The sequence below is a fragment of the Maniola jurtina genome, chromosome 3, assembly GCF_905333055.1.
Source record: "Maniola jurtina chromosome 3, ilManJurt1.1, whole genome shotgun sequence".
In the NCBI taxonomy this organism is placed as follows: Eukaryota; Metazoa; Arthropoda; class Insecta; order Lepidoptera; family Nymphalidae; genus Maniola; species Maniola jurtina.
The window spans coordinates 3,726,704-3,754,040 of record NC_060031.1 but is presented as its reverse complement, the minus strand read 5'-3'; the positions used below and the strand labels follow the sequence as shown (position 1 = coordinate 3,754,040).

Sequence of the window (27,337 nt, the reverse complement as noted above, 5' to 3'; positions counted from 1 at the left end):
CAAAGACTGAAAACATAACAAGACTTGGGATTTCTCGTATAAATAGATCCCTGAAGTTTTTATCGAATAACAAATTCATTCAATTCGTTTTTAGACCGGAGAAAATTGCTCAATAAAACTTTTAACTTTGATTTGGTATCGGCAGCTCCATTAATATTCAAAATACATAAATTACCGATTTTCGGGTGAATTTCATCTTCATAAATGTTTTTCAATGTTCTGTCAAATGCTCAGTAGTTATCATTACGCTTTAGAATAGAACAGAAATATTTTTTAATCAAATAACCTTTTACAAGTACTTTTGAAACGTTCATCTGGTTCGGAATGCCTTTCCTACTGAGAAGATTTTATTATTTACTAGAGGATGCCCGCGACTTCGTCCGGGTGGATTTAGGTTTTAAAGATCCCGGGGGAACTGTTTGATTTTCCGGGATAAAAAGTTGCCTATGTCAATTACAGAGACGCAAGCTATCTCGGTTTTTGGGAATCTCGTGGGAACTCTTTGATTTTCCGGGATAAAAAGTAGCCTATTTCCTTCCCCGGGATATAAGCTAACCCTGTACTAAACGTCAGAATCGGTTAAACTGTTGGGCCGTGAAAAGGAAGCAGACAGACAGACAGACAGATACATTTTCGCATTTATAATATTAGTATGGATATTTACTTAATTACTTACTCAAAATTACCCTCAACCCGCCGTGACATGGGGAAAATGTGTCTGTTGCAATGAGATGGAGTGGAATAAAATGAGCTAGAATGGGATGGAATGCAATAGGATTGCAATGCTGAGATGCGATGTTGTCAGTTGCAAGTTTTTTATGAAGCTATATTTGAAAATTGAAACGACTTATTACAGAATCTTTTAATAAATAATAATTTATTTGTTGACCTATTTTTGAAGTCTCCTCAAAAGTTAATTAAAGCAGGCTTACTAAAGAAAGTCATTTTTAAGTACTGTTGACAATAATTGGGTAACCAAAAAACTTAAAGCCCACTGCAGAAATAAATGCGAATAGTTTTGAATTGAAATTATTCTTGAAATATATATTTTAAACAACCTAACAAGATAAATCCTATTGGGATGGAGGCCAAGGGGCCCGGGGTCTCGAACTCTATTCAAAAAAGATTATCAAGTCTACCGGGGATCCAAGAACTGGCATTAACCTGAACCAAAGGACTAGTTTGGCCATCTAAAGTGCATCTTGTCATGTATTATAATTCATCTATGATAATTCATCTATGATAATTCACTGCTATTATATTTAGTTTTTATTTAAGTTTTATTTTTAATCTAGCTTTAAGTTTATTTTAAATTATTATTGTTTTCAAGTTACCTTTTGACTTTTTATAATAACGATTGTAATATCTTCCTAAAACGCTTAAAGAAAAAAATAATGAAACAAATTACAAACACAAACTTAAAAAATATTTTTTGGAGCAACCTGTATAGTATTTAATATTCCAGTCATTGCAACCGGTTTCGCTGGCAGCGATGTTCACGACGTTACGCGTCGCGCTGCACATTGTTCTTACCTACCCACTAGATTAAGTGCTATGTACCTACATTACCTACATTACCAATTTGTCATTATGCTGTGGTTTTTGTGGCGCTGAATGTAACAAAAACTCTCTGTATATTTTTTAATGTCAATAATAATAAATAATAAAATAATAAAATAAAAATTATATTTTATTTGTCATATATTATCATTCTAAGTTTTTAAAAAACATTAGAATTTTGATCAGTCATAATGTAAAGTTAAAATTTTATACTTTGGGCCTGTTCCACATCGGCCAGATAAACTTTTATCTAACAAATAAATTGGATGTAATGACAGTTTTTGTATTGGGAATCTGTCAAAATGTCTTTATTTATTAGATAAAGTTTATCTGGCAGTTGTGAAACAGGCCCTTAGTAAAGTATTATAATAATTATTATAAAATTAATGTTCTTAACTTTGGCTTTAACTACTAGTTCTTGAATAGTTTAATTTTAGAAATTAATCTCATAATCATTTCGTGATTGCTAGTTGCGGACCCTTTCAACCCTCAAGGGTTCAAATTAATTCTCACTGTTTACACGTAAACTCTACCAGTGAATAATAAAATAGGTAAGTTTCCCGAATCGACTTTTGTGACGAATTATGTACTTCGTCACGAGCGTAAAAGGAAGTTATTATTATTTAAAGGGCATAATTATTAAGGGTTCACTAGTTCACCACTACTGAATAATTTAACCCTGGAGAACTCTTCACTTATATAGTTCGCATTTCCAGAAATAAATAACACGCCATTAAAAACCTTATAATGAAGGACTTAGCTACCTCTAGGGTAGGTTAGTAGGTATTCTTGGCTAGATAATTATGTAATGTATGCTTTGATTGTATGGGCGCCACGTTAAACTTTATTTTTTTAATTGCAAACAACAACTTAATATTTGCTAACATGGTTTTTTCAGGGATCTAATAAATAATAATCATCAGTACAAGTTATATGTGTGTAATAATAGTCACACTAATTTAATAGGGGTAAGTAGAGAATTTAGAATCCAGCTATCCGTAAATTAATTATTAAAGATATATGATATATAAGTCTGTGTTTTATTTTAACTGACAATTTAACATTATTTTACATATATTTTATTATTTTTGTTGTAAATAAAGTTTTAAGTGATTTGTTTTTCTTTTTCTAAGTCGGTTTTGATGGATAAAGTATCCGAATGGTAGTCGCAAATGTCAGTTCAATGAATAGCCATTAAGCTGGACATCTATTTGACTACTATCGTCCCGTCGGCTATAGCCTGAGCAACAGAAGCGTCGCTTTTATCAGGCGTCCCCCAAAGCCTAAATTTTTTTATTTATTCAAAAGTACTTTTGCAAAGTGCTTTCGAACTGTCGAAGTAGTGAAGCCGTGAACTTCTTTGGACGTTAGAATAGAACTGCTGGAGAGGTTCAGAGGATAATGTACGCCCAGCCTAAGATTCAATAACGAAAAGCCACTAGATCAAAAAAGTATTAAAAAAAACGGCAGACGTCGTTAACGTTGCGCAGTTAACGATTGGAAATAGATATTCCATTGTTGTCAAGAGCATAACTTGAATATCTTTTCTATACAATGATAAAATTGTTAATATAAAAAAATCCAGATTGTCTATCCATGTCTGGATTTCTTATTTGTTTAGTGCCTGATATTTTTGAGTGGTCTAGTCATTTTTAGGATTCCATACGTCAGAATATTATAAAAAACTAAACTGAATAGGATACCCCTTGTGTCTGTTTTGTCTGTTCATTTGTCATACTAAATTTGGTTCAAATTTTGTACACACAATATGAGTTTCTGTGAACGTAACTTAAATGAATTTTGAACGGGTATGGGAGTTGCTTTTGGGAGCCTTTGAAAAAAGTCAAAGTCACAGATATTCATATTATGTATACCAAGCAAATAACTTATCTTCCAGCAGTTGAAAGGCGGATAGACAGACACGAGTGAACCTATAAAGTTTCCGTTTTTCCATTCTGACGTATGGAACCCTCAAAAGCTCCCCTCTAAACTATTGTAAAAAGCCAAAAAGATTGTCACCCAATACTTACTATACCTACGCTTGTACAGTTTATCACCGGCTTATCGTGAAGTGAATAGGATAAGCAGCTCTTTATACCCCGAAAAATGTAAAACACGCACGGCAAATAGGTAGTATTTCGCGAGTTTTACTCGACGATAAACTGTAAGCATGGTAAGTACGATCTATTACCTTAGGCACATATTATACGTACAATACACAGTATGATAAAATCATTAGATACCCTGCATAGATCGTGAAAATGTTCATTCAAATAGATAAAATGGTAGCGTGATACATTGATAAAATCAAAATAAAATAAAATCAAAAACATAAATGTACTTATTCATATTACACCAACTTTTTTTGCAGCCAGTTTAGCAATCCAATCATCCAATTGCTATGATATTACTTGCACTTGTCTTGGCCTTTGCTTTTGCACAGCACGTTTTTTAAGCGCACCGTTGACGCGCATTTTAGAAACGTGCGTCGACGGCGCGCTTTTATCCCACAGAGCAGTTTGTTTTCGTTTGTATCGCTACATACGCGCGTTTGCATCGCGTCTGTATCGCTACACACGTGCCTCTGTATCGATTCAAACGCGAGTTAAAATTTATACAGGTGTGCAAAGGTCTACACTCTACAGGCTGCGTCTGACTCGCGCGCGTATCGCGTCTGTATCGCTACAAACGCGCGTCAACGGTGCGTTTAAAAAACGTGGTGTGCAAAGGCTCTTAGGGACTCGATCCCGACTACAGTGCAATTTTAACACCCCATCCATCGTTGAGGCTGATTTAAATTTTTAATTTACATTTGTAGAATGTTAGGTAAATCAGTACACAAAATTCACTTTGATTAAAACAAAGCAACAGATATAATACACAATAATTTTACTTAGCATGTCTTTGCAATAGGACAGATATGAATTAACCAGAGTACCTTCATCAGAAGGCAAAGGTATGCATGTTCAATGATTTTCATAACCCACAGAAGAACATTGTGACCGCAATTATAAAGGATAGACGGACCGCGAAATGAGGACTACCTTCATTAAAAGCCTTACATAATATTATGTCCATTTGTAACAAGTCATTTTTATTGTATGCGATTCTTTTTGTTCTTAATCGAATCTAATTTTTATGTACCTATTAAATCTATTCATTAATTCTGACCTAAGTACCTTTATCTGTCAGTCAATGCCGGCCAGAAGTGGGATAAATTGTGACTTATCTTTAGAAGATTAATAATATTATAATAAATCGTTCCCTTAAAATATCTTCGCTAAAAATGCTTAACCACCAGCCAGTACCTATATGGACCCGGGAAGTCTTGCATTAAGAGTAGGATGACGCTGCGCCCATAGTGTTAAATAATTTTTATTTTTTTTTGTTTATTTTGATAATCTAAAACACATATTTATGTCTATCATTAAAATATCAAGTACTATCTTATTCTACAATTTAACTTTTTTACGTTAAGAGTAATTTAACTATCCAATAAGGATATCTTTTACTTCACATAAAAGAAACGCAAAATTTATCCACATTTTATGAGTTAAGACGGAGGTAATTTGCATTCTAATTACCATATATTTACATAAAAAGATATCAAAAGTTGGAATTGGGCAGTATTTAAATATAATACATTAAATAAACTTGCCTGCTCTAACTCTGCTGAAGTTTCATGAAGCGGAACGATTTTTATGAAAGTCTTCAAACTTTGTGTAACACAAGTCCTATAAATAAAAAAATCTCAGCCAAGACCGTAGGTACTTGAACACGATAAAACGAGTGCCATCCTGTACTTTTAGAGCTCGAACTGAACTGCTCCAGCCGCGACGCGCGTACCGCGTAGCGCGTCACTGCCGCGCGTCGCGGCTGGAGAGAATATCGTGCGGGGCACTGCCGCGACGCGCAGTTCAGCTGCAGTTCAGTTCGAGTGCGTGGGCACCTTAACTTATAAAGCATGATTTGTCGAGTCTTTATGTCAACATCATAATAATTATCACACTATCACACTATAATATTATAAAAGCGAAAGTTTGTATGTGTGTGTGTGTGTGTGTGTGTGTGTGTGTGTATGTTTGTTACTCCTTCACACAAAAACTACTGGACGGATTTGGCTGAAATTTGGAATGGAGATAGATAATATCCTGGATTAGCACATAGGCTACTTTTTATCCCAGAAAATCAAAGAGTTCCCACGGGATTTCGTAAAACCTAAATCCACGCGGGCGAAGTCGCGGGCATCGGCTAGTTATTTATATTTCGTATTTATGTTACATTTTTATTACGTATTATTTATGTTTCAAAACTAGTGTTTAATATCCATTTTAATTAATCATGATTCATTAACGCAAGGCCGAGCAAGGCTTGGAAATTATTGCAAACATATTGTATAGTACGTAACTGTACCCTATGATACGTCGCGTTCTAAGGCGAACTAATATAATAGTCGGAACTCGGACGGACTCGAACTTTGAATTTAGTCGGACATAAACTGACAGAGACATACGTGAGTTTGCTTTTCAAAATATAATATAAGCAATAAGCAACTAAGGTAACGGACCGCCATGTTTGAGGTATGCTCGAAGTTGTTCTCGACATCTTTCAGCATGCCTCATGTAACTGTACCAGTATCTATATATCTATAATATTATAAATGCGAAAGTGTGTCTGTCTGTCTGTTTATCTGTTCGCTGTCTGCCTGTCTGTCTGTCTGTCTGTCTGTCTGTCTGCTTCGCTTTCACGGCTCAACCGCTGAACCGATTTTAATGAAATTTTGTACAGACTTAGGATACATTCCGGGGAAGGACATAGGCTACTTTTTATCCCGGAAAAACAAGCAGTTCCCGCGGGATTCCCAAATACTCATCCGCTTGATCGATTTGTATGAAATTTGCTACCGAAGTAGCTTACGTCCCTGTAATTGACAAACTTTTTATCCCGGAAAATCAAACAGTTCTCACGGGATCTTTTTAAAAACCTAAATCCACGAAGTCGCGAGCATCCGCTAGTATATCTATATTGTATCGCTACGCGCATACATGTCACACACACAAGCCTACGAATTGTTCTTCACTTTTTCGAATATGAATGTATGAGCTTAGCCTCTCTGAAGGTTTATGAAATCTTTGGGAGTAAATAAAAAAATTGTAATGGAATTGTTTTAATTCAAATCGTACCGCTTTTGTTTGGAGAATGCATAAAAACTTGCATCATAAATAAATTATTATGCTAACAAAAACTCCTTTAAATAAAACGACGGAGCAAGTTTTATCGATTGTACTGTAAGTAGAAAATTTATTACAAAACTTGTGCTCCGCTTCTTAGGTGACTGCTAGTTTACTTATACATAAAATTGTTGTATAAGTAATTAGTTACTTTAAACATGCTTACAAAATGGACCTATAAATTCTTGGTTACAAATGATTTTTATTATGATAAATTGAAAAGCTTTGACCAGGTAGTGGTTTCCTTTAAAAAGGTTTGCAAACAAATCCTACCAAAATAAGTTGTAGGTATATGAAAAAGTAATAAAATATTACTTGCTTTAACGGCGAAGGAAAACACAGTGAGCAAACCTGAAAAAAGAATATGATTTTGAACAGAGTTACATCCTTTTGTGCGCCAGCTCATCATGCTATACTATACTACTAATAAATAAAATTGAAGTGTCGTGTCTGTTTGGACGGGCTAAACCTATTTTGACGGGACTTTCACAGACGAGTAGAGGATTAACCAAGGAGTAATATAGGCTACTTTTAACCGACTTTGTAAAATGCAGTTGTGTTTATCTACCTATGTACACTGATATCTCCGAGATTTTTGAAACGATTTCAGTTTTTTAATCGTTTAAGGAACTTTGCGACATTGTTCCATAAAAAATTTGGATTCCAACTCCTCAATCCTGATGCTGCAGGGGATCTGACCAATCCACGCGAGCTGCGGGCATCATCTTGTTTTATCAATAAACTTAGTTAAAAAACTTATAAAACTGCCTTAGCTGTTACAACAACTACAAAGTTATTGTAGTTGTTACTAACATTAGTTCTACAAATTGAGCGCTAGTTGCTTTAAATAAAGATTATATTGTTAACTCATGATACCCTTCTTATACCCGGCTATTGTGTGTTTTAATTCTGTGATAACTTTTCGTTGGAGACTGTTGTGGTGTGTGTGCTTTGTATTTGTGTTACCTTTTTTTTATTGTTAATACTGTGTGTCTCCATAAAAAATAAAAAATAAATAAATAATATTTTTTATGAGACATCAAAGTAAACTTTGAAAAACAGCGCTAATAAGCTTTTCAGGTTCGTTTGTAGCTCTGAAATATGGCGTCAAACCCTGTTACCACAGCATTTCATTAATTTTTGCTATAATAGCACCCGTACCACATTTTGCTAAATTTGCTGTTTTAGCCAAGGGATAAATTAGCTATTTGAATACACACAGCATTATTACAGAACCTACACCATGATAGTCATAATATTATCCTCGCGGTCTCTACATTTATTGCCCTAACATTCAAAATAGGTGTTTTTGTTCATATTTTCTATCTTTCATTCAGCATCCTTCACTTGAAATACACACAAAATGACTCGTGTGAACATTCACTAGAAAATATCACCCTGGAAATAAATTTCCGAAAATCTTTTCTTAATAACCGCCCACGTTATAAAAGGAACCTACTCAAAATTTCACGTTTCTAGTTAGTTTCTAACCAGTCAGTCAGGGTGAGTCTTTTTATATGTATAGATTTTTTATATATTATACCGTTAAAGCGTATAATACGAAAACGATGGTTAATCTTTATTTCTTCTTGTGTTGGTTTAGATATGCATGTTTATGGCTTCTAATAAAGACAGTGGTATTAATAAAACTTGAGAGCAAAAGTTGGGACACACCTGTACACCTTTTTGTGAAACATTAAAATTGATAGTTCTCCCTGGTAGAGATAATCCAGTGGGACCAATTATAAAAATACATACACAATAAAAGTGATATTGCACCAAATCCAAAAAAACAAATTCAACGTCCATTCTCTGAATGCTATCGTTTTTATTGAAACTTTTAATTAATTTGTTTGCTTGAAAGCCTGTTAAACAAACAATTTAAAATCGGCAGTGCTTTTTCGAACGCCTGACACAAATCACAGGCTTATCATACCATCGAAATAATTGGCAAGCAATAAAAAATATGATCCATATCTAATTGTTCTTTTTAGGATGTTTTGGATGTACCTCCGTATGTATAAAGGAACCCTTATAAGATAACTCCATAGTCCACACATAGTGTGTCCATGTACTAATAATTGTATGTCTGTATGTCCTTCTGTCTCAGTCAACTTGCTCAAAATCTAACAAAAATTATTTTCTTACTTTTTTGGAAGTCGGTTTATTGAGAATAACTTTTATTAATTGTGAAACGTTTAATGCGTGACAGGTTGAGATGGCACTAACCCTCTGCGTATGAGCAAAGTGGTAAATTGAGGAGATCATTAATTGTATGTGTTGGCATAACAGATTAAAAGATTTATGAACGAAAATTACCTATTTATTTATGCACTGTGTAAACAAAGTAAAATACCAATTAATATTGCAGTTTTTCAAGCACTTAAGTAAAAATAATGGCTTATTTTAAAATTCTACACTAACACAGCGTCGTTGGCGCGAAATTGAGATACATAGCGCAATAGACATGAATCCAACGCATTCTAGTATCCAGCAAGCGCCTTGGTTTATCACACTGCATTATGGGCTCAGTTGTAAAAGATCGGGCTAAAAAATTAAATGTTTTCGTGACTCTGACAAACTTATATTTGAAGTCCATCGATTCTGAATGTCTTTCGGAAAGCTAGAGGCGTTAGGTAAAAATTTAATTAAAATAATCATAAAGTAGGTACCACATTTTTAAGACTTAAAACGAAAAACGTAGAGCGCACGCAAAAACATCGCTGTCAATGTTTTTTTAACCCCCGACCCAAAAAGAGGGGTATTATAAGTTTGACGTGTGTATCTGTGGATCTGTCTGTGGCATCGTAGCTCCTAAACTAATGAACCGATTTTAATTTAGTTTTTTTTTTTGTTTTAAAGGTGGCTTGATCAAGAGTGTTCTTAGCTATAATCCAAGAGAATCGGTTCAGCCGTTTGAAAGTTATCAGCTCTTTTCTAGTTACTGCAACCTTCACTTGTCAGGGGTGTTATAAATTTGAAATTTACACTTGTTTTGTCTTGAGGACAATATAATTATGAAAAATTTGAAAAAGGCGTTTGAATAGGCAATAACAAAACGTTGCGCGACACAAGAAGAGTATTCCCTAAATAGAAATGCATGTTTTACGTTCTAATTCAAACGATATTAGAACATTCGAGAATTCGTTGCAACTCACAAAACGGGGCCGGGTGTGCGACAAGTAATTTGCCCAAGTATTTTATCCGGTGCGTTCCCGACATAATAGATGTATTAGACTGAATTTACAACCTTCATTTGAAGTCAAAACTTCACTTGATAGTGCCCTTGTCTTGTTAATATTCTCGTTGTCTTCATTTAGGCGTATCCTTATTGCTTAGAATGTTTTTATTAAAAGTGACCTTTCTTTGGAGGGCTTTGTCCGCATGCGCATGGGCTTAGGTTTCTAAAAATCCTGTGGTAAAGTCTCCGATTTTTCGTTCATTCATATCCTATGCTAGTCTCTAAGATGCAACGCGCACTGGGCCAGCGTTTAAGTATATTTAAAGGAGATCTTTGCTAAGTAATGGCTAGTAGCAATGGGTTATCATGATGATTAATTGAACTCTACCTCAATGCAGAGTAACATTAGTAACCTAATAGACTGTAGCGAAGCAAGCACGAAGTACCCGCACCGACGAGATATGATGGAAAATTCCAGCCACACAGCGAATGCATGATCCGTCTGTAGCGCAGCAAGCATGAAGTACCCGCACCGATGAGATATGATGGAAAATTCCAGCCACGCCGCGAATGCGTGATCCGTCGACGACACCGCGCTGCCCTCCCGCCGACCGACACCCGCGGGCGGGTATATAACGCCCGCGGCCGCCGACTGCAGTCAGTCGTTCTGTGGACACTGTGTCGGCTCGCGGGAACTCGGGCAGACGCAACCACAGGATAGACGCTGGAGGTGTTGGAGTACGCGGCAACCCGTTGCCCCGTAACCAGCTCCGCCGTCTCTCCCCTCGCGCGCGCGACACCCACCCTCGGTCGTCCGTTGATTAGAGTCCCGCGACACGTTAGAGCTCCGCACCGCTAGAAGGGTGGTAGGTTCCGTACTGTAGCATTTCGGATCGCCGCGCCGATATACCCGCGTGGTCGATAACTAGTGTAGATAAAACTAGCCTGTATCAAGATAGGTTAAGGTTGTAAATAAATAAGCACGTTAGATAGTAACCCGGGTTTTATTCCTCGAAACCCCCGTTCCCCGAAACCTCGATAGGATAAATCCTAATCAATGTACGTGGCGGAGTAGCCGACGAACCATCGACTGCTTCACCACGTTACATTTGGCGCCCACGTAAATAACCCACCTGGCCGTCCGGGTTCCGCGTCGCGAAATATCACGCGTCAAGGTTCCGTATAAAATTTTAAAAATTTAAAATATCAGCCATCCGGGTTCCGTATAAAATAAATTGAAACAGAAACATTAGTTACACGGGGAAAGTAATAGCAACCGGGAATTTGAAAAGAAAAACGGATACAAACTCTTGCAAATGTCGGCTCGCGGAAATTCGGGCAGACGACAAGGGTGAATATCCGACCGGAAAACATAGGACACTATCTTAACAAAAGTTAGCGCGAATCGGATGCAAGTTCTTGGTCGGTCGGTCACGTGGCAATTCGGGCAGATAGAATCAAGAACAAGCATCCTACCGAAGGGATAACACGCAGAAAGGGGAGACAGACACAAAAACACAGATACACAAAAATCGGGAGATAAAAGAACCCCGTACCGTGTAATTGTAATAAATAAATATAAATCAAGTTCCGTACCGTTGAAAAGAAATAAAGAGAAAATAAGTTCCACACCGGGTATAATAGAGAAATAGGAGATAAGCTCCGTACCGTATAAAATATATAAATATTATAAATAATCCGATACCGTGTAAATAAATAAATATAATATATAAGTAAATAGTAGTAAATAATATAATAAGACGCATTCCAAGACTGCACAATGACGAGCGAAAATCAAACAAAGGAGTTTGACAAAGCGATATCCCGCTGGGATATAACGTTCGACACGACAGAAGATCCTGTAGAATTCCTAGAAAGGGTAGAAGAATTAGCCGATACTCTGAAAGTAAACAAAGACAAGATAATACACGTCATGCCAAGATGCCTCCAAGGCCAAGCATCGTTATGGTATAGAAACAATAAACATGATTGGAAATCGTGGCAGGATTTCATAGAATGTTTCAAATTATACTACTACCCTAGGAACTACGAAAAGAACCTTCTGGAAACAATTATTAATAGGCATCAAGAAGCCAAGGAAAGTTTCGTGCAGTACTTGACCGACATACAGACTCTTATAAGGAGATATGGAAAACTAACCACAGAGCAAAAACTAGATCGGATATATGACAATATGAGGTTTAACTACAAGTATTACATTAGAAGAAAGGATTTCAAGACCATCACAGAGCTCATACAACTGGCAGGGGATTATGAAAATATAAAGGCAAACCGGGACAAAGAAAATCACGAAAAACCGATGTGCCCACCGCAACGCAGACATAACCAGTCAAGCTCAAAAGGCGAAGAAAAAGCGGACAAATCCAGCAAAGTAAAATCTCAAGCATATACAACACACACGCATACAGAAAAAGACAACAGGATCTTCACCGAAGTAAAAATACATGGAAAATTATTTAAAGCTCTCGTGGACACAGGTTCGACAAAGACATACATCAATAAGGAAATTATGGACCAGATTAAAGAATACAGCCAGGGAATAGTCAAAAAGAAGACAACGATAAAGTTGGCAGACGGATCCCAAATAACGACAGACAAAGCCATAAACTTAGATTTAGAGGTAAACGGAAAAGTCTTGTCACATCAGGTTGTATATTTGCCATCGACGACGGTCATGATCATGGGTATGGACCTACTGAAAAGGCTAGGACTCACAATAGGATGGAAGACGTCGTTCGAACAAGCAAAGAGAACAAGGTCAAAAAGAAAAAACACAAATCCCAACGAAGCGTCACGAAACCACGTATGCACAACGACAATAGAAGAAAACGACTGGTACACAAAAAAACTAGCAAAGGTTACGAAGACACCCGAGTCACAAACCGATTACTGCATACGTAACGGCAAGCTATATAGGCGAATAATAAGAAACCCACGATACGGAGGGTACCTAGATCCATCAACCGAATGGAAGTTATGCATAAAACATTCCGAGAAAGAAAACATTTTAAAATATAACCATAACGAAACAAACACCGAACACCTAGGAACGTCAAAGACTTTTAAGAAAATAGCACAACGCTATTATTGGCCCGGGATTTTTAGAGACGTAAAGAAATACGTAAACCGTTGTGAAACATGTCAGAAACACAAAACTACACAAAACAAAAAAACCGGGACTAATGTACATAAAAAACGCGGAAGAGCCGTGGGAGGTAGTCACAACAGACCTCATCGGCCCACTACCACGCTCCTCAAAGGGACACCAGTGGATCATCGTTTTTCACGACAAATTCACAAAATGGTCAGAAGTAAAAGCCTTGAGGACTGCAACGACGAGCGGGGTAGTCAACGCCCTAAAAGAATGCATTTTAACAAGATATGGGGGAATAAAAACCTTATTAACCGACAACGCAAAAACTTTCACGAGTAAACAGTTCGAAGATACCTTAAGGAAGTACGGAATCGAACATAAGTTAACCGCCCCATATACACCACAATGCAACCCGACCGAGCGAGTGAACAGAACACTCGAAACAATGATAGCAGCGTTCATAGAAAAAAACCACAGAAAATGGGACGAGTATTTACACGAATTTAACTTCGCCTTAAATACTTCGGTCCAAGAATCCACCAAATATACTCCGGCATTCCTACTATTCGGAAGAGAATTACGGAATATACACGATAACAACCCATTTCCCACACCCGCCTTAAGAGAGAAACAAAAATTAGAGGAAATCTACCAAATAGTGAGGAACAACCAAAGTGGAGCCTCAACACAACAGAAAATAAATTATGACAAAAAAAGACGAGAGTGGATACCGAGCATAAATGACCGAGTTCTAAAGAAGGACTATCCTCTCTCGAACGCAAGCAAATACTTTTGCGCGAAACTAGCACCTAAGTTCATAGGCCCATATAGAATTACGGAACGAAAATCGCCCGTAATATTTTTACTGAAGCACGAGGAAACCGGCAAAGCAGTGACCGCTCATATAAAAGATATTAAACCGTTCAACGCATGATATGCAACAAAATAAATCAGTACAATGGAACTACCACACCGTTAATCAAAATGGACACCGAATACATCAGAAGAAAGGGGGAAAACACCGTGATATACGCTAAGATCCGTCCACTATAAAAGGGTAGAAAACACCCACACACCGAAAAACCGAAAATATGAAGAATAGTGAACGCGAAAAGAACAAAAAACAGGGATCATAACCGAAACTACTTGTCCAGTGGAAAAGTAGATCACTGGCCACAAGAAGTAAATCAGAAACTACCCGTATCAAAAAATTCTGTTTTTATAACTGTGACTTTTACAGGTAAAAGTCTCCATTCCCGGGAGGAGGATGTAGCGAAGCAAGCACGAAGTACCCGCACCGACGAGATATGATGGAAAATTCCAGCCACACAGCGAATGCATGATCCGTCTGTAGCGCAGCAAGCATGAAGTACCCGCACCGATGAGATATGATGGAAAATTGCAGCCACGCCGCGAATGCGTGATCCGTCGACGACACCGCGCTGCCCTCCCGCCGACCGACACCCGCGGGCGGGTATATAACGCCCGCGGCCGCCGACTGCAGTCAGTCGTTCTGTGGACACTGTGTCGGCTCGCGGGAACTCGGGCAGACGCAACCACAGGATAGACGCTGGAGGTGTTGGAGTACGCGGCAACCCGTTGCCCCGTAACCAGCTCCGCCGTCTCTCCCCTCGCGCGCGCGACACCCACCCTCGGTCGTCCGTTGATTAGAGTCCCGCGACACGTTAGAGCTCCGCACCGCTAGAAGGGTGGTAGGTTCCGTACTGTAGCATTTCGGATCGCCGCGCCGATATACCCGCGTGGTCGATAACTAGTGTAGATAAAACTAGCCTGTATCAAGATAGGTTAAGGTTGTAAATAAATAAGCACGTTAGATAGTAACCCGGGTTTTATTCCTCGAAACCCCCGTTCCCCGAAACCTCGATAGGATAAATCCTAATCAATGTACGTGGCGGAGTAGCCGACGAACCATCGACTGCTTCACCACGTTACAAGACTACTAACTAGGGTAGGTACTTTTGAAAATATATTCAGAACTAGCTATGCCCGCGACTTCGTTCGCGTGGAATAGTGACCGCGCTTTATATAGCCACGGACGCTCAGGCGCGAGGCGTGTAGTACGTACTCTGTACGTTAAAAATGTTCGCCGTGATTCTTTAAATTGACATAACTTTTTTATTTATGAACCGATTGACATGAAATAAACACTAAATGTTAAGTGAAGCTTACTGCAATATATTAGTGAAAACGTATCTAAATCGATTAAGCCGTTTCGGATATTAGCGTGCTTTGTGCACGCTAATAGCACACAGACAAACAGACAAACAGACAAAAAAAAAAAATTACAATTTCGGGTTCGGCATCGATATAATAACAACCCCTGCTACTTTTTTATATATATTTCCATTGTACAGACACCAGTTTTCTACAATTTTATTATATGTATAGATGAATCTTTTTGAGTTTCCACCCCGAAAACGTTATTTGCTCATGTTAGCAACACTGGCTAAAATACTGTTTATTATCAGCAACAATGACCAAATTACTATTTTTATATAACTTTTGTGTAATGAAACAAGTGTAGCCACGTCAATACACCTTATTAAATATGTTATTATACCTTTGTCAATATACGTTTCATGACAAGACGTATATTGACAAAGGCAATTATTATTGTCCGGAAGTAGTTGGAGTTTTCTTCGAGAGTCGGGCCAGCCCGCTCAGTCAGTGTATTTTTGTACTCCAATCGAGAAGGTGTGAAGTGGAATATTGTCAAGTGTTAAAGTGTTAAAGTAGCAAATTGTAAAGACAAGTGGTAAAGTATAAGAAATACAGCATTAATTATGAGTAAGTTATGTTTTATTTCACTACTATTAATAATAATAAAATTAAAATCCTGAGATCACAAAATGTAGGTATCTGTTGGCACGATCTGAGATAGCGCCAACATTTCAGAAGTGGGTAGAATTAACGCAAAATCCACTAAGATATACAACATTTAAACGTTAAAATTTCTTTTTATCAAAATATAAAAAGAAATTAATGAAACACACATTTTGTGATTATTTCATTTTGTGATACTAGTTACCAACAAATAAGAACCGTAAACTTGTCATTTATTTTTAGAATACCCATATTTTGTGAAATTGAAATTGATGCTAGTCACATGACAAATAAAATTCGTTTTTGTTTCAAGTTTTTCTTCTTCTCCAGTGATAAGGCGATGCTAACAGGAGATCGATGAATCATCAAGGCAAATCCTTGATATAATCGACTTCTTGTGGGTATTGCATAAACATTAAAATTAATTCTCATTAGTTTCTCGGAGTGACTTACTCGTACGTCCGCACGGTGATAGTCAAGGAGAATATAGTCGCATAATGATCAGAAAAATATGAATATCTGTATTTATAATTCATAATTGAATAAAACTAATATGTTCCACATGCATAGAACCTCATATTTTTTTTCGAACTTTTATTGCCTCCCGTATCTGGTATGGCTTACAGCGAACCCTCCCGAACAAGATGGTGTCTACGTCTCAGTCCACCGAGATGGTGCGGCATCGCGGAAGGAGGCGAAACGCTCCAGGATCTCGGTGGCCGCGCCAGCCGGCGCTCACGCAGCCGTTGCTCGGACAGCCGCGCCAGCCGGCGCTCACGCAGCTGGCGCTCGGGCAGCCGGCGCCCACACAGCCGGCGCTCGTAGCCGGCGCCCACACAGCCGGTGCTCGTAGCCGGCGCCCACACAGCCGGCGCTCACAGCCGCGCCAGCCGGTGCTCACGCAGTCGACGCTCGGGCAAGCGCGCCAGCCGGCGCCCACACAGGTGGTGCTTGCAGCCGCGCCAGCCGGCGCTCACGCAGCCGCGCCAGCCGGCGCCCTTGCAGCCGGCGCGAACACAGCCGGCGCTCGCAGCCGCGCCGGCCAGCGCTCACGCAGTCGACGTTGGGGCAAGCCGTGCCAGCCGGCGCCCGTGCAGCCGGTGCTCGCGCAGCAGCGACAGCCGGCGCCCACACAGCCAGCGCTCGGGTGGCCGCGCTGGCTGGCACTCACGCAGCCATTGCTCGGGCGGCCGCGCCAGCCGGCACTCACGCAGCCGGCAGTTGGGCAGCCGTGCCAGACGGTGCCCGTGCAGCCGGCGATCGCAAAAATGAGTCTTTTCAAATATTTTTACGAAACTTTTAGATGCCTTGAAACCTAAGATACGCTCAGATTCTCACCTAGTGGGTGAGAATGGCAAGCTAAATTGTTAACTGCGTTTCTTTCTGACGAAAATTACGATCGGATGCCATGATAACCGATGATAGCTAACTTTTCCCAATTTGGGGATTCGCTGGAGACATTCTACTAGGGTGAAATTGCTTTAATAAATATTTGTCATATGAATTATGACACAAACCGAAGTAAACCATTAAAAGCGCAGTCCTCAGTTAAAACTATAAATATGCAGTCCGAACAGGGCCTGAAGAGCTCTTGTAGTTGTAACTATAAGCTCGAGGGTCACAAACAGACGGGTCAAGGGTCTTGACAGAGCCTTAGTCCAATTTAAAAAAAAAACAATGTGTCACGAACTTTGTGTGAGTGTGTGGCAAGTGTGACGTTGCCACGGAACCAAGCAGTACTAGTTCAAGCTACTAGCTTATTTCTTATTATTTCTCTTGCATTCATGTCTTGCGAGTAAGTATATATATAATCTTACACTCTAACATGAAGCCCCGTCAGGGCGTTCCACAGTATAACATTGGTAATTATAATATGTTACAAGTATTATTTCAATTCTACTAAGTGTTAACATTTATGAAAATCATAAAGTATGAATAACAATTAGTAAATAATCATAAAGTATGACTGACAAATTAGTAAGGAACAAGAAGTAAATAAATGAAAACAAATATGACTTATAAATAAACGTTATAGGAGCGGTCATATCGTTAATCAATCTTAAAAGAACTTAAGTATAAAGAAAAGTGCATACATACAAAATCACTATCGTATTATACCCGGTCAGTCAAAGAAAAAAATAAGTTATGATAGTTTCAATTAATAATCGTACTTATCGTTTTTTTTATATTAACATCATAAGACTGTCAGAATAAATCAAATTTCGTTCAAGGCTTCCATTGATTTTGGCAGCGAAAGTTGCATAGTTAGATATTACGATTTAAATAAAATTCGTAGTAACTAATATACTGACAAAGATTTGAGAATACTGTGGTACACACAGTAAAATAGTTATATTTGCACCCGTCCAGTGTCGGGTAACACACAAAAGCATACATATAGCACACGTAAATATTGAAGTTACAACTACTAAGGACGCCCACATATGTAAGCAAAACCAGTTTAGTCAATGCGCATCACGTTGCGTTGGTTAAGTTAGAAAGAATTCTTAATAAATAGAGCAATGAGGATAATATTAATCACTCTATGGATTTAAGGTATCGTCATTCGGGCTAACACGCTTTGCACTTGTGATGTAACAGGTAGGCCCACGATTGGAGGTTATGAGTTCAAATCTCTCTTGTACATTGTTTTTGATGTTTTGTTATTTGTAGTTTAAAAAAAAAATACAAAAATGCTAATGTCAGCATCGATAAAATGTCTCAAAAAAAAAACCAATAGAACAGCTGTCAACAAATTAATAGTAAGGGAGTTAGCTTCCGTACTTGAATTGAGATCCCTGTTCTTTTCAGTAAAGCTAATAAAAGTCCCATATGTTACAAGTTAATCGAACAGTTACAGTTATAGACATATTTCTTTCTTTTGTACTTTTTATTATTTGAACAATTACATAGGTCTAAAGACCTAAAAACAAAATCAATTCTTATACATATTAAACTTATTTAACATATTATAAACTAAAAGTAAGACGATAAAAAAAGGGGTGTCCGTATTCTTCGATAATATTTATAAATTGCTTATGCAGTTTTGCAATACATATGAATTTTATTGAAATGGATGAGCTTTACATTTTATTAACAATATTAACTAAATGAGCCATTGGTATTATGAATTAACATGATTAAATGAATGATTTAAATAAATAAAATCTCTATTGTTTCTAATGTTGCACCTAAAAATTAGTTTGAGCTTCTGATGACCAAACTAAGCTTTATTTAACACTGATGCACTATCTATAACTAGAATTAAAAAATATATATATATTTTTGAATAATGTAAATGTAGGCTTAACTTAAATCTTTTTTTGTCAGCCCTAGCACAGACTACGATCTATTTGCAAATCTTTAAACACCAGTCTCAGTTTTTATCCAGTGCTTTGTCTACAACAGTTAGTGTAAAATGTTCTTTTTAATTAAGTCTTTAATTAAATAAAAAAATAAAAAAAATAAAAAAAATAAAAAAATAAAAATAAACCCGTGTTATAGGTAACAGTGCTCTCGCCTTACAGACTAAAACTAGAACAATAAAGAAATTACACAGATAATTTAATTCAAGATTAGGTGACGTTAGACTGTGTACATTTTAATACACATACCTACATATATACAAACTAGATCACTTTTCTGGAGAGCCCCTCTCTCTCTGTTAGTATGAGATATGAGGATCTCTAATCTCATTAACAATAATTGTGAAATATTACTGGCTGGACAGTCACTAAAGTGGAACCATTGTATAACCGTTATACAGTTGCATCGTTCACCCTTGCAGACAAATATAAAAATTTACTTTATGGCAAAACATAACTAATCTTCCTTCATAATATAATTAAGGTTAATTAAATAAATACATATAATACAAAATACAAAAATATTTATTGCAGTAAAAAAAAAAAACAAGTTTAAATATATTTTAAATATAACATAGAAATTGGGACCGTCCCAGTAAGTAACTGGTATTAAACTAGTATTTGTGGCGGGCGGCCCCGCTCTTCCATAACATATTCTGTTACAATTGAAATAAATAAGTAGTTTCTAATAGTAATAAATTATATAGAATAACATATAGAATCTCTTTAATTTTCAATCTATATTTTAAAAATTTGGGTATACTGCTCGTATGATACTTACCAATATCATTAAGTGTCGTGTGACCTCACTAATGGGTAGGTTTTGTCCAAACAAAACAAATATATTTGCAACATCGTTAGATTTTTCATAGTTGTGAGACTTGTTTACGTAGAAGAGACACAAAATCACGGGATACAAAATTATGTCGTAATTTCACGGAATTGCGTCTTAAGTAGGTGCGATATAACGGTAGGTAAATAGTTTTTTGTAATGATTTTGAATTGTCAAAATAATATAAAATTATAAATTTATCTGATGAAGGTAGTTAGATGAAATCGATATTTGGCTTATTCGATCTCATACAATCTATTACTAGGAGGCCAACAATATTGAACTTTCATAAACATGGGTGTTTTGAAGGTTTTGGTTTAGTCTCCATCTGAGATTCGGAGCGATATCGCATATTTTCGGTATTTGTATTGTGAACTGGATAATTAGATGTTGTGATAGCAATCACGCTCTAATTAAATTATTAATTTATTTATTTAATTATTAATTATTTTTTTAAAATTAAAACTCTTGAATAAACTCTTTGCATTGAACCTGTGTTTACGTAGGTTTTGGGAGGACATTTCGATAATTCAAAAGTATTTAAATAATACCTGCTTTTCTGAGTGACGCTTATAATAGGTCAATATATTGGTTGAGGGCAGCTCACTTCTTATGCTGAATGCGTGAGATGAGTATTATATACTTTTACGTATAAGTTTCACCTATATGTGCGTGTTAAGGAATTTACAGTTATATCGTTGGTAATATCACACATTCACACGTGGATGCGTGTTGGTATGCCTTGCAAACTTTTGTTGTTTGTACATCCTTATCCCAATAATATTAAACACAAGAAAAAAGTGTTACTATATATGCCCGTTACAGACTTTGAAACCATCCAACCAATGAGCCTGAAATCAATGTCATTAGAAAGTTAATAATGCGAAGATTGTCGTAGACTACTAAACCAATGCGTTAGGCACATTTCTTCTAGCATAGTACCATACGCCAGGTTATACGCTAGTGTGTTGTAAAAGCACTGCGTTTGTATTAAAGTTGACGAAGCAAAAGTAGAACTGTTCAAAGTGTTGCACATTACAATCGTATACCAGTCATGGTAGGACAGTCCTCAACGGAACAGTCTCATATTGTTATTTAGGATATATGATAGATTGCATATGTCGCAGGACAGTAGTGAAGCTGTTTTCAATAGACCACATGAACACTGCTTAATGTCTTCCAGTGAATCCTCAGAAAGGGACCCGTAATTGGCTAAACATCTAATTGAAATAAATATCTCAACAGTTGATGAATTAATAATTAAAACGTAATCGTTTCATTTGAATCGGATAGTAATTGCATACAAAAGATAGTTCACAATAATATAAAATGCTAAGTAACTAATGGATATGGTAATAGATTTATGGACAACCCTGGTCCTAAATGAATACATATAGTTCAAAGTTGATGGACAACCCTGGTCCTAAATGAAAATAAAAGAGTCATTCAAAAATATTTTCGTGTTGGAAATAAATGACAATAAGATTAAAGTTTTGTTAAATTTAATAAATGTAGAACCAAATGAAAGAGAAGGAACTAGATTTTTATCAATGGAAAACAACCATTTTTAAATGGCAATCACTAACTTTAAATTCGCTTAATCTGGAGCCTAAAATATCAATCATCAAAATTAACTTTGCAGTAACGGATCGTAAATTTTGCTTTCCAGATAGCCTCATAAGAAAAAGTCAGTGAGGGTTAAACCTGGACTCCTCGGTGGCCAATTAACGTCGTCTCGATTACGCTCTTACTGTAGAATTCGAGTCAGTTGACAGGGTTATCGGGATTTATATCCTGTACGGCAACAGCTTTATTCTTTATTCTTTATTTATTTGCATTCATGTTTTACATCATTAGCTTTATTAGGACGCAAGTGTAATGCCTTTTAATAATCGGCAGAATTGTGATTTATTGAAATTCAGAGGTTTTGGGACCAAAAGCATTATAGTCTTATATTAGCTGAGACAGATGGACATATAGTAGACGGTTTTCCCCGTTCTTGAAGTTCTTATGCAACCCGGTTTTTGGGCCAGCATTGTGTTCCCAGTCCCCTCTTGTGGACCCAATTGAATTTGCACTTAGAACATTTTTTACCAACATTAAAAAAAAAACCTGTAGACCTTCCCTCACCCTCTGTTACCTGCGTATGACAGACTACAGACAAAACAGAAACGAAAATATTTCTGAATCACCCTTTAAGGGACAGCCCTGGTCCTAGAATAAAATATGCTGGGACAACCCTGGTCCAATATTTATTTTAAGGACCACCATGGTCTGTGACTATGTTTATAGTTAAAATAGAATTTGTTAATTTGAAATTATTAATTAGAGGCCTGGTGGCATACGAACAACGTTGGTCTTAGCATTTAACATTGGACAACCTGGTCCAATATTTATTTCGAGGACAACCATGGTCCATGATTACGTAAATACTTAAAATAGAATTTGTTTATTTAAAATTATTAATTATATTTATAGAAAGTTAGAAATTATTAGTGATACAATAACGTAAATCTGCCATGTTTTGTTGCTTGTCGCTCGAGGTCGACGACCCAATTTGGATGGCCGACTGTTAGCAACACTGGCTAAAATACTGTTTATTATCAGCAACAATGACCAAATTACTATTTTTATATAACTTTTGTGTAATGAAACAAGTGTAGCCACGTCAATACACCTTATTAAATATGTTATTATACCTTTGTCAATATACGTTTCATGACAAGACGTATATTGACAAAGGCAATTATTATTGTCCGGAAGTAGTTGGAGTTTTCTTCGAGAGTCGGGCCAGCCCGCTCAGTCAGTGTATTTTTGTACTCCAATCGAGAAGGTGTGAAGTGGAATATTGTCAAGTGTTAAAGTGTTAAAGTAGCAAATTGTAAAGACAAGTGGTAAAGTATAAGAAATACAGCATTAATTATGAGTAAGTTATGTTTTATTTCACTACTATTAATAATAATAAAATTAAAATCCTGAGATCACAAAATGTAGGTATCTGTTGGCACGATCTGAGATAGCGCCAACACTCATTAGGTACATCATACTTCCCCGGGTATCCCTCGATAATTGTGTTACATGGTTTCCTAACTAGCGAATTAACTTTTACTGCGTTTTACCTCTCTTACCGTTAAATTTTATTGATTAGCTCAACGATTTAAAAGGCGGATCGACGTGTTTATAAAATGGAAAAAGTTCCTTTAAAAACAGACTGGATTTTCCCCAAGATTGAGGAAGAGATCAAAAACTTAAAATATATCTTTAATATTTCTCTCTTTTAATTTGAAAATTCTATTCACTGCAATTCTTGAATTATTGCTTTCAGGTGTGCCAGTCGTGCTTAAATTAATATTACTTTAGAGAAAGTAAAAAGGGAACGAAACATACCTATCTGTTGCAAATATCTGCTGATTTGAATCCGATAGCTGTACCTACCTAGTACCTACTTCTCATTTGAAAACGCTTGTAAATTGTAAGGAGTTTTACCTATATTTTGGAATTATTTTGAACTAGACTTTAGACCTGAAACTTCGTCATTTAGGTCTTTTACTAATCTCATGGGAAGATTTTCCGAGATAAAAAGTAGCGCATGCCTGTTAGCGTACAAAGTACGTGCTATTCCGCGCCGTCGCGCGTCGCAGTCACGTGCCGTAGTCTATCTACCTGCTTGTTCGTTGAACCACAAGTACATAGTACCAAGCACAGAGTAAGGATAATATGATATTATAAAAGAGGATGCCCGCTACTTCGTCCGCGTAGATTTAGGTTTTTAAAGATCCCGTGGGAACTCTTTGATTTTCCTGGATAAAAGTAGCCTATGTCCGTCCCCCGGATACCTATAAGCTAACCCTGTACCTTTCGTCAGAATCGGTTTAACTGTTGGGCCGTGAAAAGGTAGCAGACAGATAAACAGATAGACAGACAGACACACTTTTGCATTTATAATATTAGTATAGAAGTATGGATAAGTACAGAGGTTTGACGAAGCCGTCTAAAAAGCAATCGTGTACCAATCCACTAAAATCCCCTCGGTGGCCATCCTCAGCACACATTGAAAGGCTCCGGGAACTGTAACGAACGTGCGTCGATGCCTCTCTCGCGCGACCCCCATTGAGCTCCTCTTGAAGGATGTACTGCCCTGTCCCTCTCCTGTCTCACTGTCCTGGCCTCATGCACCTGCATGTAGGCACGGCAGCTTGTGCCACAGCAAGCTGACGTCTCCTCAGGGTCGCCGATCAGAGCCACACTCCAGCCATTTGCGACATCGAAGTGCTAGCACCAGGGACTATTAGATGGGTGGATCAGGACATTGATCGAATTGAGCGACCGTGTACCTACCTACCGGGACATAGAAGCGACCCGAACTGGCCTACGTAGCTAGGGTCCTAGGTTGCTAGGTCGTCGTGGTCGTCATTTACCACGAGATCAAAGGCGTCGTGCTATTGTGTATCTCTTTATACTGTGGTACAAATCAAGCAAATTCGAATGTATGGACGGAACGCTGCGGATTACTAAGCGCTATTAAGCTTGCTCGACATGTACATAGGTACAGCTATCTGTCTAGAGCCCCGAATTAAGCCTGAAACAAAAACAACGCGACAACTACTTCACGTCAGGGCATAACGCTAACGCGTGTATGATTTGTTAACTCATCTCGACCATCGCAGGCCCACTGCCGAGCATAGGTTTCCTCACAAAAAGAGGAGGCTTTAGGGCATAATCCACCACACTGGCGAAGTGCGGATTGAATGAACGACTGAATATACCTACTTTTATAGTAGATAAACCACAAAATTATTACAGAAAAACACATACAAAGCAAAACAAATTAACAGACTTCTCACAGTTTGAAACTCTCATACATGCAGATTTCCTCTCGATTTGTGAGCCCGATATAACAAGGCTATTAATTACCGCTTTCACGATTAATAACTAAAGAACTATCAGCACGTCACAATCTTCGTGCGGCAACAGTGGCTCCTCATCACGCTTTACAATGCGAATGTCTTCATACAGTAAATCATACATATTACATTACTAGCTGATGCCCGCAGCTTCGCCCGCGTGGATTGGTCAGATCCCCTGCAGCATCAGGATTGAGGAGTTAGATTCCAAATTTTTTATGAAACAATGTCACAAAGTTTCTCTATCGATTAAAAAAAAAATGACGCAAATCGGTTCAGAAATCTCGGAGATTTCGGTGTACATAGGTAGAAAAACACAACTCCTTTTTTGAAAGTCGGTTAAAAAAGTAGCCTATGTTACTCCCTGGTCAATTCTCTACTTGTCTGTGAAGACCCCGTCAAAATCGGTCCAGCCGTTCCGAAGATTAGCCTTTTGAAACAGACAGACAGACAGACAGACAGACAAAAATTTTAAAAACGTGTGATTCAGTGTTGGTATCGTTCAAATAACCATATGAGCTTAATATGAGGTAGTTATTTCGAAATTACAGACAGACACTCCAATTTTATTTATTAGTATAGATATAGATGTATTGCTACTAGGAACTGCGTTGGACACGTTACCGTCGCGCATGCACTGACATCACGCGTTGTGTTTGTTTCAAGCTTTAATAAATGAAAAAGTTGTTAGAAAGTATGTAGAACAATACATGCAAATGTCATGTTATACAAAAGGCAACAAAGCCATTCCTCTGAGTCTGTAGGTATGTTCCACTCATTTTCCTAAATAAAAAGCATCTACCTCTGTTGGCGCAAAGTAGTAGAATAAAGGGAAACAAATGGCGCGAACTCCGCGTTCATGCAATGTATGGCAACTTTGTATCTAGTGTGGCCATAAAAATATCGTGGAACTTGATGTTGTATAGATCGTCTATCCAAGCTTTGCCCAATAGATAGTGTCTCGGAAAGGAAAGTTCTTGTAAGCCAAATCTTGATATCTCGTATCATCACATAATACCTAAGAGCTCTGGTTGACAGTAAAGGGGATGTATTTTCAACTAGGTAGGTACTATATTTGCCTATTGCGCGCGAAGCGAAAGGTTGCATGACGAATGTATCGCGCGGCGGCAACAATACCGTCATCGCGCCTATTTTGTTTTATCAATTGGTCTAACTACACAACTTGCGTAGAGAATAGAGATATATAGGCCTGTACGCCATGTAAATTGCTGAAGCTTAATATGCATGGAGTAGTGCATCCATCTACAAATAGTATTACATTTTTACCAAAAAAGATGAAAAAAGTATCTAACCGCTCTTTTCATGGCCTAAAAGAAAAGCAGTGCAATACGTTTTTGTACGAGAGAATTATTTTCTAAGCTCCAAAGTAAGTCCTTCTAAGGCATTCCGCCCACGTCCGACAATCGGTGATCGATTCTTTGTCACCAAAAATGAAATATAAAGATTGCAATATTGAACTTTCTTTCTATAACTATATGTTTAAGTTTTAGCACAAAATAAGTAAATAAATTAAATATTGATTTGTCGTCAAATGTCTACCACATACTATTATATTACGACTGCAGAGAATTATTATTTATCGATCATCTGGAATGCAAGGTCTTCTTGATGTAACCTACTTTAGTAACCCATTTCTATGCATTGAACGTGTCTACCTTTTCATAAGAAAGTATCTGACACATACACGTAGAAACTAGAGAGTTAGGAATTATAATTTGAATTAAGTGATCATTCGAATGAACTGTAAAACCTACGCAATCTCGTTCTCTTAGCCCGTTATATGCGGAAGGATTTGGGAACCCACCGCATTATTATCCCAAAAAAACTCCTACTTACATGGTATACTTATAGGGTTCGGCCGATTTTGTTCGTTCAAGACTAGGGCCTAAACCCCCTTCTCATTCGTAAGGGAGACTTGTGAGCAGTAGGCGGTGATGGGTTGATGATGATGTTGATGATTGATAATGATTTTATTTTTATAGACACAAGTTAGCCCTTGACCGTAATCTTACCTGGTGGTAAGTGATAAGTATAAGATGGATGCGGGCTGACCTGGAAAGGGTATCGCGGTTTTTCATTAAACCCATACTCCTTTGGTGTCTACACGGCATCGTACCGGAATGCTAAATCGTGGCCGTGATTAGATACCATCCTAATGGCTAGTTACTACTCTAATGGCCAAAGCCTCCCACCAAACCAGACCAGAAAAGAAATTATAAAATCCAAAACCCTGCCGGAATCGCCGGGACCTCCCACTAATAAGACCACAGCGCTTTGCGTCAGG

General features: G+C 37.5%; 1 protein-coding gene and 1 long non-coding RNA gene across 3 annotated transcripts in view; one reads left to right on the top strand and one right to left on the bottom strand.

The window, feature by feature from the left end:
• Positions 1-27,337, bottom strand: part of LOC123878619 (nitric oxide synthase-like protein) — a 129,410-nt gene that overhangs the window by 66,359 nt on the left and 35,714 nt on the right. The gene's annotated exons all lie outside the window — the stretch shown is intronic.
• On the top strand, positions 7,221-27,126 carry LOC123878651. Its single transcript, XR_006798853.1, has 3 exons — positions 7,221-7,232; positions 21,995-22,001; positions 27,084-27,126. It is a non-coding gene; the product is annotated as an uncharacterized LOC123878651 (long non-coding RNA).